At 38.8% G+C, this 18,051-nt stretch overlaps 1 pseudogene; it reads left to right on the forward strand.

The window, feature by feature from the left end:
* Positions 1–6,443: 6,443 nt before the first annotated feature.
* The window catches only part of LOC107664275 (serpin H1-like), a 20,908-nt pseudogene continuing 9,300 nt past the window's right edge, over positions 6,444–18,051 (forward strand).

Consider the following 18,051-nt stretch of genomic DNA (forward strand, 5'->3'; position numbering starts at 1 on the left):
ACAATTTTTTTAGGAAATATGCTAAATATGTAAACTTTAATTTTAATATTAACTGGAAGATTAAGGTTATTTTTTGAAAGAAAGGACAACTGTCACTAGACATCTAAAACTAAACCTCAAAAACGTGTTTCTAAGGCATCTACATCACTTACATGATCAATACTTCCCCCCAAATCACTACATTTCCACTACATGTTTTCTGGACTGTAATGGATTTTCCATACTCTTTATAAAGTAGAATTATCAATATCATTTCCAGAATGTCTTCTTCTGTGTTTCTGTGTTGTTCTTTTTGTAGGGAAGTCTTTGCAGTTTTTGATAAAGTAACTGCACAAATAACTTTTATATTGCTACTGATGTTTGAAAATGAATATTTACTGCATTTAAGCAACTTATGTTTACATCATATCTCGTGCATTATTTTATGGAAAAATCAGGTTTGAAAATGTGTGCATTAAATATGATGAATTTTTTTTTTTTTACATATTTTGTGTAAAGGTTTAACAGACAGTTAAAATAAAAACTTTTTCTTTTATTTCATGTCAGGCTTCTGTTAACTCTGCATATTTCTCTGCCTAAGTGCACTTTAACCAGACGCCATTACAGAAAAACCATCACGCCCACCTCTGTCATCTGCTCCCTTCACCCGACACCCTTTTTCTTGACTCGGGATCGCCCTGAGGGTCGACCGCCCGGTTTGCCTCGTCTCACAGGAAACTCCTAGAGCCTCTGCCTGGAAACATCTGAGACAGAGAACAGATGGCGCTGTGATTTCTGACAATTGTGAACATGTTTTCCCCCCAACTGTGTCTGTGTGTGTGTGTTTGTGCTCTTTTAGCTATCTAGACCTTCGCTCCTGTAGACTATACACCCTTGGGTGTGTATTTGTATGAGTGAGAGAGTGAGAAAGAAAGGGAGAGTGGAGGAAATATGTGTGTTTATGTTCTTTTCAGGCCTACTTGCTGCTGTGGGTCTGACCCAGGAGTCATCATGGATTAAAAGCACTGGGAAACGCGCCACAGGTCCGTCACTCAGCACACTCAGATCCAAACGAGTACAACGTGATGTTGACAGATCTTCTCTTTTAACGCTGATCTCAGAGCAGTACTCCAGAATCTCTTATTACGATGGGAATTTGAATGTAGATGAGACTGACTGCTCTCAAACCAGCATATATAGGAGACTAAGCGTGAAACGGCACCGGCGGGGCCCACGGGTCAGGGACGATGATGAACTGACGGAGCGCATGGAGGAGCTGAACCCCACTGTTTGTCCTGAAATGGCTCCAACATATAAAAGGCCCTGCAGTAAAGGTGTGTATATGTGTGTGTGCGCTTCACTGTCTACAGACTCGTACGGAAAGTAAATCAGGGGCCTATTGTACCATAAATGTAACTCACCCTGCCTCTCATCTCCTGTCGCTGGCAGAGCATTTTGCAGGTTATGAGACTGGATGGACACCAATACTCTGCCTTAAAGGTGTCCAGATGATGCTGGAAGGAGACTCGTGCACAAGATGAACTGTGAATTTTGGTCTCTGTATGTTTTATAAGACAGCATCCATAAGGAAAAGCAATTAAGCTCAATGGTAAATGTCAGTTATTTCTGTATATTGTCTCTGGCACTGTAGAGACGTCCAACATATTGGAAGCAAAGCTGTGCCCTTTGACGGGCATGTAATATGGTAAATAGCAGAGAAAACTAGATTTTTACATTCTGAGAAAAATGTGAGTGATGTTTGCTTAAGGAAAACTCACTGCCACAATGCTAGGGTGATGATGTTGTTTGCCAGGTTGTTGATTTATGATTGTTACGGTTCCCTGGGTGTTTTTAATGTATTGCTATTAGGGCATGATAGTGGTACCAAATCAATTATCTGCCATTATAAGAGTTGGCAGATATATTCCTCTAGTTTTACATTTAGATTACCATTGCCACCATGTAATGCTTACTCAAATGTAATCTTTAAAAACACTACTAATTTAGTAACTCTGTAAGATGTCATCTTTAAGAAATCTAAAAAAGTAATATTATTTTTTGATACTGTACATTATAATGTTTACATTTACATTTAGTCATTAAGAAGATGCTTTTATCCAAAGCGACTTACAAATGAAGACAATAAAAGCAATCAAAACTAACAAAAGAGCAACAATATGTAAGTGCAAATGACAAGTCTCGGTTAGCCTAACGCAGTACACGTAGCAAGGTATTATATATATATATATATAAAAAAAGAAAAGAAAGTAGATAGAATAGAAAAATAATGTTATAATGCCTAAATAAAATAGTGGCATTTGATTTTAGTTTTTAAAGATTTTTTTTTTATTTTAGCAATGTAAATAAATGTACAAATTAATTTCAGAAATTTTGTTAAATAATTTATAATTAAAAAATATATATATATTTTTTATTTTTAAATTTAGATGAAATATTAGCATTTCTCTACTACCAGCCATTTATTTGTTATTGCTCAGAACATAAAAATAATTATTGGCTTATTGTATCTGCCAGGATTTTTATATTGGCATATTTCTAGTTGCCATGCAGTTGCTAGGGTGTTCAGGGTTGTTCCTTTTCCAAGTCAAAACTGTCTATGATGTTCTGTCAACTGTCTATTAAGTAGTGCTGTCAAACGATTAATAGCGATTAATTGCATCCAAAATAAAAACATTTGTTTACATATGTCACATAAAACACAGGGGTGTTTTCCCCTCCGTTTGTTTTCCGTTTTTTTCTCAGTGTTTTTCTTTCCGTTGTGTCCCCATGGATCCCTTCACTCGCCCCAAATTCCTCCTCCTCCTGCTGGAGCAGGGAGACAAAGCTCTCGAGGACCATACCAAACTGTTCCTGTTGGTCGCAAACATCACCAGCTATCCGGACGACGCGCTCTGCTCTTTCTATGACGCAAGCCTGAACGCCGAGTGCAGAGAGCTGTCGTCCGAAGATGGTCCTCGGGAGGAATTAGCATTGTCGTCCGAAGATGGTCCTCGGGAGGAATTTGCCGTCTTCGTAGAGTGGACCCAGGAAGGGCTCCTGATCTCCAGTTCAGCCCAGGAAGGGCTCCAGATCTCCAGTTCAGCCCAGGAAGGGCTCCCCATGTTGTTTCTACGGTGCGAGGGCGCTCCTTCCGGGAGGGGGGAGTAATGTCACGCCCCCTGGACTCTTTGTGTTGTGTTTTCCCTCCCCAGGTGTGCTGTGTTCCCTTTAATTAGTCATTCCTTGCACCTGTGTTTTCCCAATCACCCAGTGTTTAAAAGCCCCAGTCCTTTCAGTTAGTGTTTGTCGGTCCTCAAACGTCATTCCTTGTGTTCCAGTGTCTCCTACGTTCCCCGTGTGATCATTAAAGACTGTGAATTGAAGTTATCTCTGTGTTTCCTCGTTCCTCGCTCCTTACCTCCCGAGAAGTGTGACAACATAATATATGTATGTGTGCAGTGTATATTTATTACGTATATATAAATGCACACACATGCATGTATATATTTCTGAATTTTTTAAATATATTTATTATATAAATATAGACATGTAAATATATACTGTATGTTTGTGTATTTATATATACATAATAAATAAACACAAAACACACATATATTATGCAAACAATTTTTGTATGTTATTTTGTATGTGATTAATCGTTTGACAGCACTACTAAGTGAACATTTTAATTTCTGTATCATGCCTCAGAAGATTAGTTGATATCATCTTCATAAATAAATCATCTTAAACAAGCTATACATTTCCTTTTTAGCCCTGAGGCCAAACATTTAACCCATAAACCTGCAAGGCTAATATAGTAGGCCTACATGGCTGACCTGATAAGGAGAAATAAGATCCTGCGATGGCATTTGACATGTGAGGGAACATTAACGGAGGGCCACGCATTACTAGGGGTGGAATGAACATTAATTGTGTGAAGGTGTGTCTAGGAGGTCAAAGGCTGGGATATACGAGTATCAAAGGGAAGGGTAAAGGTGTCACACCGGTGAAAGGTGAGACCCCTGGAAGATGCAAAGCTGCCACAGGGTGTCCACGGATCTCTGCAGGTTCCCGAGGGACTCGTTTAGGTGTGAAGCAGCCACGGGCAGATGGATCATCTGGGCCGGTGTATCTGTGAAAGCCACTCATTATAGGCTCGGCTGACTGTGATAACCTGATCGGTTTAACAGTTTCTCTTATAACGACTGAGGTTTTGATTTGGAAACAGGGAGGGGGTGATTCTAGACCAGTATGAAAGGGCAACTAATTACAGGCTCCAATGACTGTGATGTTCTCCAAAGGTCCTTAAGGCAGCAGCTCCCAGAGAGATGGTTAAGACATATCCAGTTACACCAATAAGCCTATCCTCCACATAAAGCAAGCAGCCATGACCAGTCACACATTAGTCATCATTACTGTGAGTGCACGTGTGTGAAGGAGGGGCGTATTTCCAGTCAGCATGCTGGCAGTATGTGCGCGTCGGGGGTGAATGCACTAGATGTGATGCGTGAGGCCTCTGACAGCTTTAGATTCAAAAAGCATATGTACAGCATGTATGTCTAATTACCCATCACAGCATATGAGTGCAGCTACAGTAGTGTGTGTGTATGTGTTTGTGTGTGTGTGTGTGTGTGTGTGTGTGTGTGTGTGTTTGAGAGACAGCCATAGCCTACAGAGGCATTGTGTGTGTGCTTGTGTATTCACCAGCGTGTGCTTTGTAAACTACTATCTGAGAGTGTGATGTGGATTAGAGGAGTAATTGGCAGAGTCTATGTACTGTCATGTCCCGGCAGGCTGTTTAGTATTGCAGTTGCCGCGATCTGAGAGTGTCTTCAGGCCTGATCCTCCTTTTCCGACTATCTGAAAATCAATTGATTATTTCTGCTAGTGCTCATTGATCAATTTGCTGTTTAACTTGAATAATCTTGAACTTTACCTTTTTTTTTTTTTTTTTTTATGCTTTCTGTGAGGACGTTGGAGAATGTCACAGCTGAAATCCAAAACTGGGATCTCGAAATGTACATCAGGACGAAGAGGAGTGTGTTTAATGCTTTCGCAGGCGTATACATGATGTACGATATATTATGGGACAAGTCGGCCGTGGCGGTGTAGATCGCGGGCGCCCCCTTTCGGTCGCTACTGCAACTGCAGGCTTTCCTAGAGGTACAGATGAGGGAAGCAACCAGTTGCGTGAAAAACCTAAAAGACGGCACCGGGACAGTGGTTTTCCGCCAGAATGCCTTGTCTACTACAGTTGTTACTACTGTAACATTTAAATAAATTCTCATTCAGTGTTATCTGTCATTGATTAATTTCTTTTATGACAGAAACATAACAGTTTTATCATAATTACTATGGTATTTTGGAAAACTCTGGTTACCACAGTCGGTTTTAAAGGCAGCTGAGAATCATTTTATTTTTCCTTTAGAATATTGTTGTTCTATGAGATGGGTTGTGGCTTGGATCCCGGGGCCTTGAGCCGAGGCTCCTGAAGGCACTGCTAATGTAAAACTGATATAGATAGGGAAACAGTACTTGAATGGATACCAGTAATATAAGTAAATACAATAAATTAAAATCAAACAATTTTGGAGAGTCTCCAAGAGGCTGGTGTCCTGAAGCCTTACAGGACCATAATCCATCCTCAGGGTTCAGTACTTAAACATCAATTAGTATTTGTAAAGGTAGATGCAGTAAAAGTGTGTGCTAAAATGGGACTGTTTTATATCCTTTGAATGTTTAATAGAATTATGAAAAGTTGGTGTTACATACCAGAATAATAGGAACTGTATGTAATTTTTTGACTGTACAAAAGCATAAAAAGGCATAATATGTTTGTAGATATTTAAGAAGCATGCTAAGTTGAAATATTTGTTTCTCCAATATGATGCAGCCATTTATTCAACAATGAAATGTGTGTTTCGTGTCAGTATGTCTGTTTTTGTTTTGGTCTGTGTGATTCCGCCCACTGCCTATTTACCTAATTGTATTTCAACACCACCAGTTACCAGTTGGCGGAAAACTCAGTGTCTTGCAGCCATGGAAGCTAGCAAATAAACTGGGGTCAGAGATTGCAGATTCTACTCCACCTAAAAAGCCCCTGCTCACCAACTTGCAGTGCAAGTCTTGTCGCCGTCCGTAGCATCAAGTCTGAAGAGGAGGGTGCGAGAGAAACAACGCTCTCCAATATTTTGAATTTGGACTGCAGAACTCATTTTAACCGCTAGCTGTCAATGTTACATACAGCACCTTTAAGTATTTGGAAAAATAAAAGTGTTTGACATCAGTCGAAAAGAAAGTCATTTCAGAGGTGGAGCAAGAAGATAAACATTTTATTCTTTTGAATTTGGTGCGGCAATTATCTAAAATATAAACTGGAATCAGTTTAATTTTCATGTTGACTCTACTTAGAATTTGTGGAATGATATATTAACATTTCTCTCTCTTTTCTCTCCAGTCCTGCAATGGTGCCCATTTCTCCTGTTCCTCTCCTGTTTCTACTAGTGTTGGCTCCGCAGAGCGTCTGGTCATCTGCTCCACAGGAACAGACAGTTCGAAGCTCGCCTCAGCCAGAAATCTCCAGCTTACAGCACCCCACCTGGAGCCTGGGGCTGCAGCTGTATAGGTCGCTCCGCATCGATGGTTCCCAGACCAATACCTTCATCTCCCCACTTCTGTTGGCCAACTCCCTGCTGGCTCTAGAGGGTGGAGCTAAAGGATCCACAGCAGGCCAGTTTCATGATCTCCTGAGGATCACCAAACACGATAAGGCCGTTGGAGAATCTTTGACCAAGGCACTGAAATCTGTGCGTGAAGCTAATGGAACCAGCTACACATTGCACAATTTTCCAAACAAGTCGCAAAACTGGAGAAGAGCTTTCTGGAGAAGCTCCAGACCCACTTTGGGTTGCAGCATGTGGCCCTGGAGGATGCACAGAAACAGACTGATATGGAGAAGCTCCAGTCCTGGGCTAAAAGTGGGATGGATGGAGAAGAGACAGCAGATCTGGAACTGGCACTGACCAAACCTGGAGCCATGATCCTGGCCAATGCACTGCACTTTAGAGGTGAGAAGAAAGAATACGTTGGAAACTGGTTGGGCTGGCTTTAAATAATGCTAAAAGAACACAATTATATTCTAATATGATATTGTGTTGAGTTACATAATGAGGATAAGGAAAGTTATTTTAATCACTGAGTGCAAATAACATATAACAGGACATATCAGGGCATATCACAAAGACAGACTAAAAAGCTTCTGTGAATAACATGCTTTAGGAACAGCCATTAGACACAGTTAAAAAGGTGTGGCTTGTCTACTGTACTTAGGGGATCAGGATAGTTGTGTCTAATCTTGAAGCTTTATGGTCCATTATGTGTTTGGACTTTAGCCAGACGGCATTGCAAAATTCATGGTCTCATCCTTCGCTGACGCACTGTAAAACCTGACTTTACTTAAATGGCCTGTGGGAAGTGAATACTATTATTTTCTATAATTTGAGTTCTTAGTGATGTTTTGTTCATGAGTTAATCAGTGTTTTTGAATCAATTGTAGACATGAGAGATTTGTAGACATGTGCATTGTAAAGATTATATTAGTGGTTAATTCTAGTTCTGTAATCAGATAGGCAGATAGACGTTAGACAAGAGCACTGGTGTAAATTCTAACAGCACTGGGATTTAAATCATGAATTCAAGTGGGATTTGAATTATTGATTCAATTGATTTGTTTCAGGAATGAAACAAGAGCCTGCTTGTATGGCTGCGTTCCACTTCGCTTTTAGACACACACTTCTGAACTTCCCTAAGCACTTCCCCTTGGGGGAATCCCTGCTGCTATTTTGAAGTGCGTTTCACTTTGTGAAGTGGACTAGGGAAGTTTATATGGGCAGACCCTTGACCCCTCAATTTTGACCGAGTCTACTTCATATGTACACAGCTCCATAAACCACAATGCAATACGACTGTGACGTCACCGCAGATCGCGCTTAATTTACCCCACACCAAACAACTCTATGATATATGCATTCTCTTTTCAATATTTAAACAGCCCAAGCATACCTATACATATATTGTGTAACACAATCAATGACATACATCCAATTCAACGAGATGCAGGGAAGTAAGTGAGGGAAGGACATTAAAATACTAAGTGGAATGCAGCCTATTTGTGAGTCACTGAGTCATTTATTCAACTGATTTGTTCAAAAGCACTTATTTGTTCAGCACACACACAAAAAAGTGACTGCCATGTTGAGTGAGTCGTTGAGTCTTTACTCAAATGACTCACTCGCATAATGATTCAACATGCAAAAAGATTCAATGAACAAATCTTTTTGGTGAACTGATTAAAAAAAGTCAATGGGATTCATCAAAATCCCCACCCCTATTTGTTTTTCTTATTTATTTTTGATTAACAACTAATTCCTCTAATGCAACTCAAATAATTTAAGGCAACCATTAACCATTTTAAAAACTCAAACAATACTTTTTACATTTTAGTTTTTCTCAGTTCCAGTTTCATTACCAATTCCAAGGTCATTGGTGAGTTAATACAGTTATCAGCTCATACTGTATCTAAAAAAAGGCAAGAAGTGATATTTGAGCCAAACAGGATCAGACAGAGTGGTAATAGCACCGCTGGGCTCCCTCTCTCTTGCGTGCTGGAGAATTAGCTAGTACAGATTGTGCTGCTGCTTGATAAATGAACTATAAGCAGTTGCACGACTGATGCTGAAGGTGAAAATGTACTTGGAGGATAAGGAATCACACTTTAGGGGGTGCATGTGCAAAGCATACGTGTGTGTGTGATTGTAGTGATTTATGTTGGTGTAGCAAATACACCTGTTTCCGTTCGTGCAGGGAAGTCTGATTTATTTTAGTGAACTGGTGTTTAGTGAACAAATTGGTTGGAAGAAAATAAATGATTCATTATTTCAATACCGTTTTCATTACAGTTTCCAAACTACATTCAAGTGATTTACGCTCTGTGAATCGGTCTGAATAAAGTATTTAATAAAAGCATCGGTTCAAAAGAATGATTCTTTTATAAATCAGACATCAGTAGTTCATGCATTCTCCTTCACACCCAGCCTGCAAGGTTGATGACAAACCATCTCCAGAAGAGCCAATGTATCTTCCCGGGAGAGGTGGTGTGTCATTTTAAATAATTTAGTAATGATCGTCTGCATCTCCTGCCCTCCAGTGAGTGGCTATGTTCTTCATACAATACTATTCTGCTAACTGCATACAGTGCAGTATATGCTGTATACTGCCTGCTATTAAAAATTATATGAATCTGTATGCATTATGCAACAATGAACTGTGTACTGCATTATTGTTACATGACTATCACTTTGCAGTTCTGTGAATGGCATTGTCTTTTCATCTCTGAAATAAATATGGTTATTCAAATCCATGCATGCAGAAATGTGCATAATATGCACAGAATATATATATTTTTTGGTCGATATGTATGCATTTCGCAGACACTCTTATCCAAAGAAACTTATAGTGCATTCAAAGTATGCATTTTTATCAGTTCATGCATTCTCCATGCGAGTCGATTTAAATTTGTGTCAATCATATGAGCACAATGGTTCAATATGTAAAAGCTTGCATGGTAACTATTAGGCCAAGGCACTGATTTAGTATTTTTAACCCTGAACCCATATACAGCCATTTTAAACTGAAAGGAAACATTTTTGACATGCTCAAGAGAGGGTAGTTTTCTTGTCTTATTGTTATTGAGCTGTAATAGTAATATTGTTTTTGCACAAAAGCCATGCAGTACATGCAGTACCATGTTTAGTCAAATCAGAGACAGTTCAACAATACTTAAGTTTCTTGTCACTTCCAAGAAGAGACGTTAAATATGCTTGAAGGGCTTAAAATGAGTTTTTAACATGCCGGTGCTATATGCTGTTCTACCTCACTGGAGTTCTGTCTCTCTCTCTTTTTGTGCATTGTCTCACCCACATGCTGAAGTCTTGTTCTACTCATCGATTTCTTTGTCTGAGTAATACTGGCAGGTGCTTTGATCCTATTTTAAACACAGAGCAATGGGAACGGAGCGGTAGGAGGAGAGCTTCTCTCTACTACCAAACGCAACAGGAAATAAAGTTTGGATTGATTTTAGGCTGATAAGCAATCTAATTAATTTCTTTTGTTTTATGTTTTGACTTAATTACATTTTTTTTTTCCCCCGTTCGCAAGCAAGAAGCGGGAGTCGGTGGAAGTTCATTAATTCAGTCGATGAAATATACAAATTAGATCAGACAATAGATTGAGCCCTGTGAATGAGATTATGAAAATTGAATTCATAGTTTGGATTTATAATTTAAAGGCAGTCAGTAGTCGCACCGCTTCAGGGTTCTATAGTAATTCATTTAGTCGCCAGTGTAATATTAACTTTGTCCGAAGCTTTTTCATTGTCTCTCTGATGGGTCGTTTGTGGACTTTTACTCTTGGTGTTAATCTGAGAGCAGTTTTCTCTGTTCTCCTGAAATCTGTTCAATCATGCATGTGCCTGCTTCAGACTTTTGAACCAAGTGTATTTGGATTGTAGCTTTAAAAAAAAAAAAATTATAATTAGCATTTTTAAGGAGTAATTTACAAATGTTTTATAGGTAAAAGTGTTTAAAATTACACCGGCCTTATGCAGATCATTTACTTTATTTATAACAGTAATAATATAAGTAGTTATAATACTGTATATATATATCTATATATGTGTTTATATATATGTATGTGTATACAGTATACTCACTGAAAAGTAATGTCCTCTCACTTTCAACTAATTCTATTTCCATATATCAAAAGTCACAGTGAGTATCTTGTCCACCGGCTGCTTTAAGCACTATAGCGCATCTCATCCTTATGAACAGCCAGTTCTTGCTGTGAGATGTTACTCCACTCTTTCACCAAAGCACTTGAAATTTCTTGAACACGTCTGAGGGGACACATGGTTATATGTGGTTTTCCACTCCAAGGACAATCAGCTGTCCTTCCTATCTCCCTGTAGCACTGTCTCAGGCGTCTTACATTGCAGACATTGCAGTTCATTGCTCTGGCTACATCTGCAGTCCTCATGCCTCCCTGCAGCAGGACAATGGCATGTTCATACAGGTGAGCAGGAAACATGGGTTCCTTTCTTCTGGTGTTTTTCAGAGTCAGTAGAAAGGTCTCTCTCTTTAATGTCCTAAGTTATTATAACTGTGACCTTAATTGCCTACTGCCTACAAGCTGTTCCACATGTCCATGTGCAAAAATTGTTTATGGTTCATTGAACAAGTATCAGAAATATTGTTTAAGCCCTTTCCAATAAAAATGTGTGAAGCTTAATTGGATTTTACTAAATTATCTTTAAAATACAGTATTCTAAAAAAAAGACACAGTACTTTTTTGATGATATTCCTGTCTGGAATGACTATAGTAGGCTTGGCTACAGTCCTCTGGTGCATGTACAATTCATAATTCCAGGTACGCTGAAATAAATAGCCAGGCGCCATGGAGAACTGGATTGGAGCTCACATCAGGGGGCAAATGGAGAGCCACAGGTGTGGAGTGAAGCAAAGACAGAGGTGAAAGATAAGGGTATTTTGAGGGAATGGTCAAAGGCTTTAAAGGGAGAAAGAGAGAGAGGGGGGAAGAAAAAGGTTACTGTAGGCCGATTCTTGGTGTTTTATGGTGGCAGACGCCACACTAGCTCATTACCTCAGCCTTTGTGCTCTGTACAGCAAACCCCAAAAACAAGCACACACACTTCACCCCCCACAGCAGCCCTGCTCCGAGCACCAAAGGATCCGGCGAGAGATAATTCATAGCGTTTTAGCTTTATTGTTTGTGGCTCGGTTATTACTGAAAATGGGCATGAGAGAGCCTTCAAGATGCAAAACCACACAATAGCTGCATTGTCTTTATGCTCTGTAATTAATGAAGAAGGTACACTCTTAAAAATAAAGGTGCTGCACGATGCCATAGAAGAACCTTTTTGTCTAAATGGTTCCATAAAGAACCTTCAAAATCAGAAGAACCTTTCTGTTTCACAAAAGGTTTCGTGGCGAAAGAAGGTTCTTCAGATTATAAAAAGGTAAGAAAGAGATGGTTCTTTAAAGAACCTTTGACTGAATGGTTCTTTGTGGAACCAAAAATGGTTCTTCTATGGCATCGCTTGAAGAGATCAGGTGTTTCTCATAATAAATGACAGTCGAGCGACTCATCTCGGGTTTATGAAATGAGACTCTTTTCTTTAAAGAGGAATTCTACCCTAGTTTCTGTCTCTTTTTTTTGTTTATTTTCTGGTTTTGTTAATGGTATTCCTAATTATACATAAGGAATATGTTTTGAATTCCTCACGAGGAGGATGTTTAATGCTGAAAGCAGTGGTTTTGGGACCAGGAGTGTTTAAAGGTGATTATGGAAATTTCATCTTGGGTCCTTTTGAAGCACCTTTATTTTTAAGAGTGTATGAGTGTCTCTCTCTTGCGAATGCTCGTTGGGTCATTCTGTTTCTCTCTTTCAGTCACAGAATCTCCCAGGATGTTTTCTTTCTTTTGATTGCCAGCCAAGACCGCAGTGACAAGAATCCTTGTGTGGCATTTCAGAAACTCGCATGGCAGAATTCCCCTTTTAACGTTCGCAGTTCCAAGAGCTTTGCTACCCCATAATAACTGACAGATACCATGCCATGTGTTTTGAACTTTAGGCTGATCAAATTTCATCCCACTGTGTAATTATTGAAATCTAACTGCTCTGGCTCTTGGCTTGCGTTCACAAGCTTAAAGGGAACTGCTAGCATACCATTGAGGCGCATGCAAAGCTTGGCACGGGGCCGAATGGAGAGGTTTGCTTTCCCTACACAGGATCAGGTGTTTCTCATAATAAATGACAGTCTTGGGTTTATGAAATGAGACTCTTTTCTTTAAAGAGGAATTCTAGTTTCTGTCTCTTTGTTTTGTTTATTTTTTTGGTTTTGTTAATGGTATTCCTAATTATAAGTAAGGAATATGTTTTGAATTCCTCAGGAGGAGGATGTTTAATGCTGAAAGCAGTGGTTTTGGGACCAGGAGTGTTTAAAGGTGATTATGGAAATTTCATCTTGGGTGGCACATTCCTTTTTAAGGCACAGTAAAACTGAGGCCTGGATAAACTGCAGCTATAAATACAGAAGTGCGATCAGGTGACTTTGATGAGAAAGTGAAAAACTTAGCACCAAATTAAAAAGGATCTAGAGATCCTTCTAATGCCGGTAAAATATTCAACAACCCCAAAAAGATATTTTGAACACATAAGCCACATTTAAAGATGTATGAATGCCATTGCATCAGATAAAAAATATCAATCAAGTTGCATTTATTTAAAGAAAAATAGCACAAGCACACTGTTTTTTTATTCCTGTGATAACAAAGCTGAATTTTCAGTGTCACATGATCCTTCAGAAATCATTCTAATATGCAGGTTTAATTCTCAAGTAACATTTCTTAGCATTGTCAATGTTAAAAACAGCAACAACAGCATGATACATTTTCTTTTTCAGGATTCTTTGAAAGCTCAAAAGAACAGCATTTAATTGAATATGAAAGTATGAATGTGGTGCATACTCTAAAAGTAGCTTTAATGTCCATGTTCGCAATTAATTTAATAAGCTGTGCCGATGGTGACTCAGCTAGGACACCTGTGTGACACATTTTTAGTGAACACATTCGCTAAAAATGTCCTTGGGACCTGTTGTTTAAAAACAATTGTAAAAATGGATAAAAAACATGGAAAGAAAGAAATTCTAGCTTAATTTTGGCAGGTGACACTTTAACATTTTGTATCTGACACAATGAGATTCAGACATTTTAAGTGTGTCTTAATTGTAATACTTTTTGGGGCCAAATAACATGTGGCAAGGTTCAAATTGAGTTGCAGAGGCCGTCGAATGTCTTATGTGTCTCTTCTCTCCTGTTCAAGAGCAGTATACTGCTTCTGGTGCCGTGAAATACAATAACACTGCCTGGCTTAACCCCATATTGTCTTGCAATCATCCTTAGTATTTGATTTGACTTGATACTGCTTTTTTCGCGCTTTCTTTTTCTCTCATTCTTTATCTTTCCCTTGACTCCCTGTGGAAAAGAACATGTGACTGTAATACTGCTAATAGTCTCTTTATCGAATCTCGTCTTTGTTGGTGAAATTAATGGGTGTAATGGGCTGTAATAATATGTCCTATGCCTCTGCCTCTGCCTCCCCTGCACCCCTCCTCTCGCCTTTTCTTTTTATCTTTGGTTCTTTTTCTGGCATGGAGTCTGTGATATTCCTTTGTATGATTTGACTCATCAAAGCCTTGATTTATGTCAGATCCAAACAGCATGGCTGTAAGATGATTGTACTCTACGTTTTCTAAAAGTTTGTGTAAGAATGTTAAAATGCTTGTTTGTGCATGTCCGGGTCATGATGTCCAAGTCATGTTCATCTATTCACATGTGTTTTAAGTGGATTTTTCTGTTTGTAGGATTTTGGGATCGAGGCTTTTACCATGAAAACCAAGATTTGAGGAGCTTCTTGGGTACCAGATACACTAAAGTTCCCATGATGCACAGATCAGGTAAGTTCCATCAGGCTTTTATCATTGAAATACACAACAAAGACATCCAAACTACCAAATGTTTGTTTTCCCAGGCGTATACCGTCACTATGAGGACATGGAGAACATGGTACAGGTGTTGGAACTGGGCCTGTGGGACGGGAAGGCCAGCATGGTGCTGCTTTTGCCCTTCCATGTGGAGAGTTTGGCTCGGCTGGACCGTCTGCTGACACCGGATCGGGTGGAGAAGTGGTTGGAGAAACTGAACTCCACAAGTATGGCATTATCCCTCCCGAGAACCAAGATAAGCAGCATGGTCAATCTACAGGTAATAGTCTAAATATTGTACATATCACTTCCTACACGGCCGTTATGAGTGTGTGAAATACAATTTGAAAACATTACGTTATAGATAAATATTCTTAACATACAATGTAGATAAGACTCATTTAGAAAGCTAATGGAAGATATCCAGATATGACATTAGCATAATGAGAACGAACCATAGGTCATAGATTATTCTCATTCAGTGGGAAAGCTATTTTCCTTTTAATGGAAATTGTGTTTGCACTGAAATTGCAGTCAGGCTTTGGAATGCGGTTTTATGTGTCTTAGGACACTGAGCTATGGTCTTTATTCTTTAAAACATTCCTCAGATGTGCATTGTAAGTACTTCCATTGCCTTCTTGTGCTGCTCTCTTTTTGAACACCAGCAGGCTGAGAGTGTTGCTTTGTTGACCTGTAATCAAGGTGCAGTTTTTTAATCATAAAAAGGGCAAGATTTTATCTTTTGATGAATATGTTCTTTAAATTCACTAAATATTTGGTATGTCATGTTAATTTTGGTCCATTTTAAACCATATTTAATCACATTTTAGGTGGCAAAAGCATTATTTTAATTCAAACTAGATTTTATTGCTTGTCTGTGTTTGGCTGACAGGGCATTGCTTCCTTGAGTTCTCTTAAGCCTCGTTCAGACTGTCAGTTCAAATCTGATTTTGTGCATATCTGATTGGAATCCGATCTAGACGACTGACTGTCCACATAGTGTATCACAACTGTTTACGTTTTATGTGGTGTGAGATGTGAAAAAGCTTCGCTAAATCTGATCTGAGCAGTCAGATTGAAAGGATTTCCAGGAATGCGATTTGAATAGGATTCCAAACCACATATGAATGTAGTTCGAAACAGATTTGCAAAAATCTGATTTCATGTAGTTCATTGCTGTTCAGACTATCTAAATATGATTGGATTTCAATTGGATTTGCACAAAAATTGGATTTGGGCTGACAGTCTGAACGAGGCTGGTGTTTTAGGTGGCTGCTAGGCATTTCTATGATATTCTGGTCCCTATATATAGTGCAGGTTCCTAATTTAATGTGATCTGCCATGTGAGTATGATAAGTACTGTCATTATCTAACACTTATACTGTAGATTTACAGTATAGTTCAAAAGTTTGGGGTCTGTACAGTTTTTTGGAAGGAAATTAATAAGACTTTTACATGATTACAAAAAAAATTCTTTCAAAAAAAACAATCAAGTAATTGTTAAAGTATCACCGTTTAAATATTAAGCAACACCACTGTTTTCAAAACCAGCATATTAGTGTAATTTCTGAAGGATCATGTGACACTGAAGACTGGAGTAATGATGTTGAAAATTCAGCTTTGCCATCACAGCAATAAATAATTTAAAAAAATATAGAAAACTGTTTTTACATTAGTAAATTGCACACACGCACAGCCTAAACATTCATGTAAATGTAGTAACTTTAAAATGAACACAAAGAAATTAACGTAAATGTGCATTTTTTTTTGTATGGGTGGGTGTAATTTACGTTCTAGAGCAAAACGTCCAAGTTTCATCAGTTTGTTTACCACAGACCTTGTTTTTCTCATAAATTGAAAAACCCCATTTTAAAAACCCATAGTAAAACTTCAGGGAACCTCATGGTGTTTTAGTCTCCCGGGTTTTAACATCACAGCTGCAGTACTCTGTTGGTGTTGTGCAATACAGACCTCAACAGAAAGTCATCCTATAATTGCATGCCTGTGATCCCTCTAAGTGTTTCCCATACAGACTAATGACTCTCCTGGCATCCCAAACATTTGTGCTCCTTCAAGACCTGGGCCCTCAGAGAGATGCCATGCTGGGTTAGAAGCTCGGCAAGAGTCTCTCTAGCAGCTCGGCCACAGGAAGCAGCCTGGACTTAGATAGCAAAGAGTGACAGCGTTTTAGAATAGCACAGATGGTTCTGTCTGCACTGCTGAACAGATCTGGATTTGGATGACAGAGAGTGACAGTGACTGTGGCGGGCTTGTTTGGGCTGTTGAGTTCAGTGGATGAGACCGTGTCTGGTATGATTGGCTCGTGGGTAAGCACATTTGGATTCTTTGGTTTCTTGCGGTGGGTGGATATGTCAAGCACGCCTTCGTAGTGCTCTTCTCGTAGATCGCAGAGGTGAAGTGTTTTGGAGCTTGATGAATGATTTTGTGACATATGCTGCTGGCTTTCCTCTCTCCTCGCTCACCTCGGTCTTCTTTCTCTTTCCTTGTCTCTTTCCTGTCTCCCTGCCGGTTCTTCGTATTCGTCTTTTCTCTCTCCAGTTACCTCTCCATCCTCCCTCTCTCAGCATCTGACCTCAGCTCATCTATCTCCTGCCCGGAGTCCACTGGTTCCTCCCACTCATCTTTCGTCTCCCTTTCTTTATTCATCACTTCATCCACCACCTCAATCTTTGTGTCTGCCCTCTCATTCGCTTTCATTTCTAGCTGGTCAGAGTCCCTGTAGCTCATCTTCTGTCTCGCCCCTTTTCTTCTCTTGCACTCATTCTTTGTCAAACTCTCATATTCCCTCTTTACCTCTTTTTAGTATATGCGTGTCTTCTTTTCTTTTCTTTTACTTTTTCTGTCCTCTCATATCTGTGAAATATTTCACTTTTTATTCTTTATTTAGTGGAATCTCCTGTGACCTTTTGGATGTTTTTTGCGGTCAAAAACGACTTTTTTTCTTGCTCTCTTTTTTATGAATGCATCTATTTTATTGTATGTATAAGGTGCATGTTTTTTTTGTGATAAAATTGAAAATTGAAAATTTTGTTTTTACTCATTTCTACACAGATTTCCGATTCAAACTGAAGAGTACGTCACATATGGGAGAGAGAGAAAAAAATATATATAAAAAAAAACATATATATACAGTATATATTAAAAAATATATATATACTTGAATGTGTGTGTATTTATATAAGCATAATAAATATACACAGTACACACACATACTGTATATTATGTAAACAAAAACTTTTTTTTGGATACGATTAATTGCGATTAATCATTTGACAGCACTATATATATATATATATATATATATATATGTGGGTAAATATCACCATATCACCATAGAGTGCCTTTCAGCCCTCACAATACTCAAAAATGTTGGTTTTAATTTCCCATTTGCTTTATGTCATATCATAAATAGTAGACACTCAAGTACTATAGAA

This window comes from Sinocyclocheilus anshuiensis, unplaced genomic scaffold, assembly GCF_001515605.1.
Source record: "Sinocyclocheilus anshuiensis isolate Anshui unplaced genomic scaffold, SAMN03320099.WGS_v1.1 scaffold99, whole genome shotgun sequence".
NCBI classification, from domain to species: Eukaryota; Metazoa; Chordata; class Actinopteri; order Cypriniformes; family Cyprinidae; genus Sinocyclocheilus; species Sinocyclocheilus anshuiensis.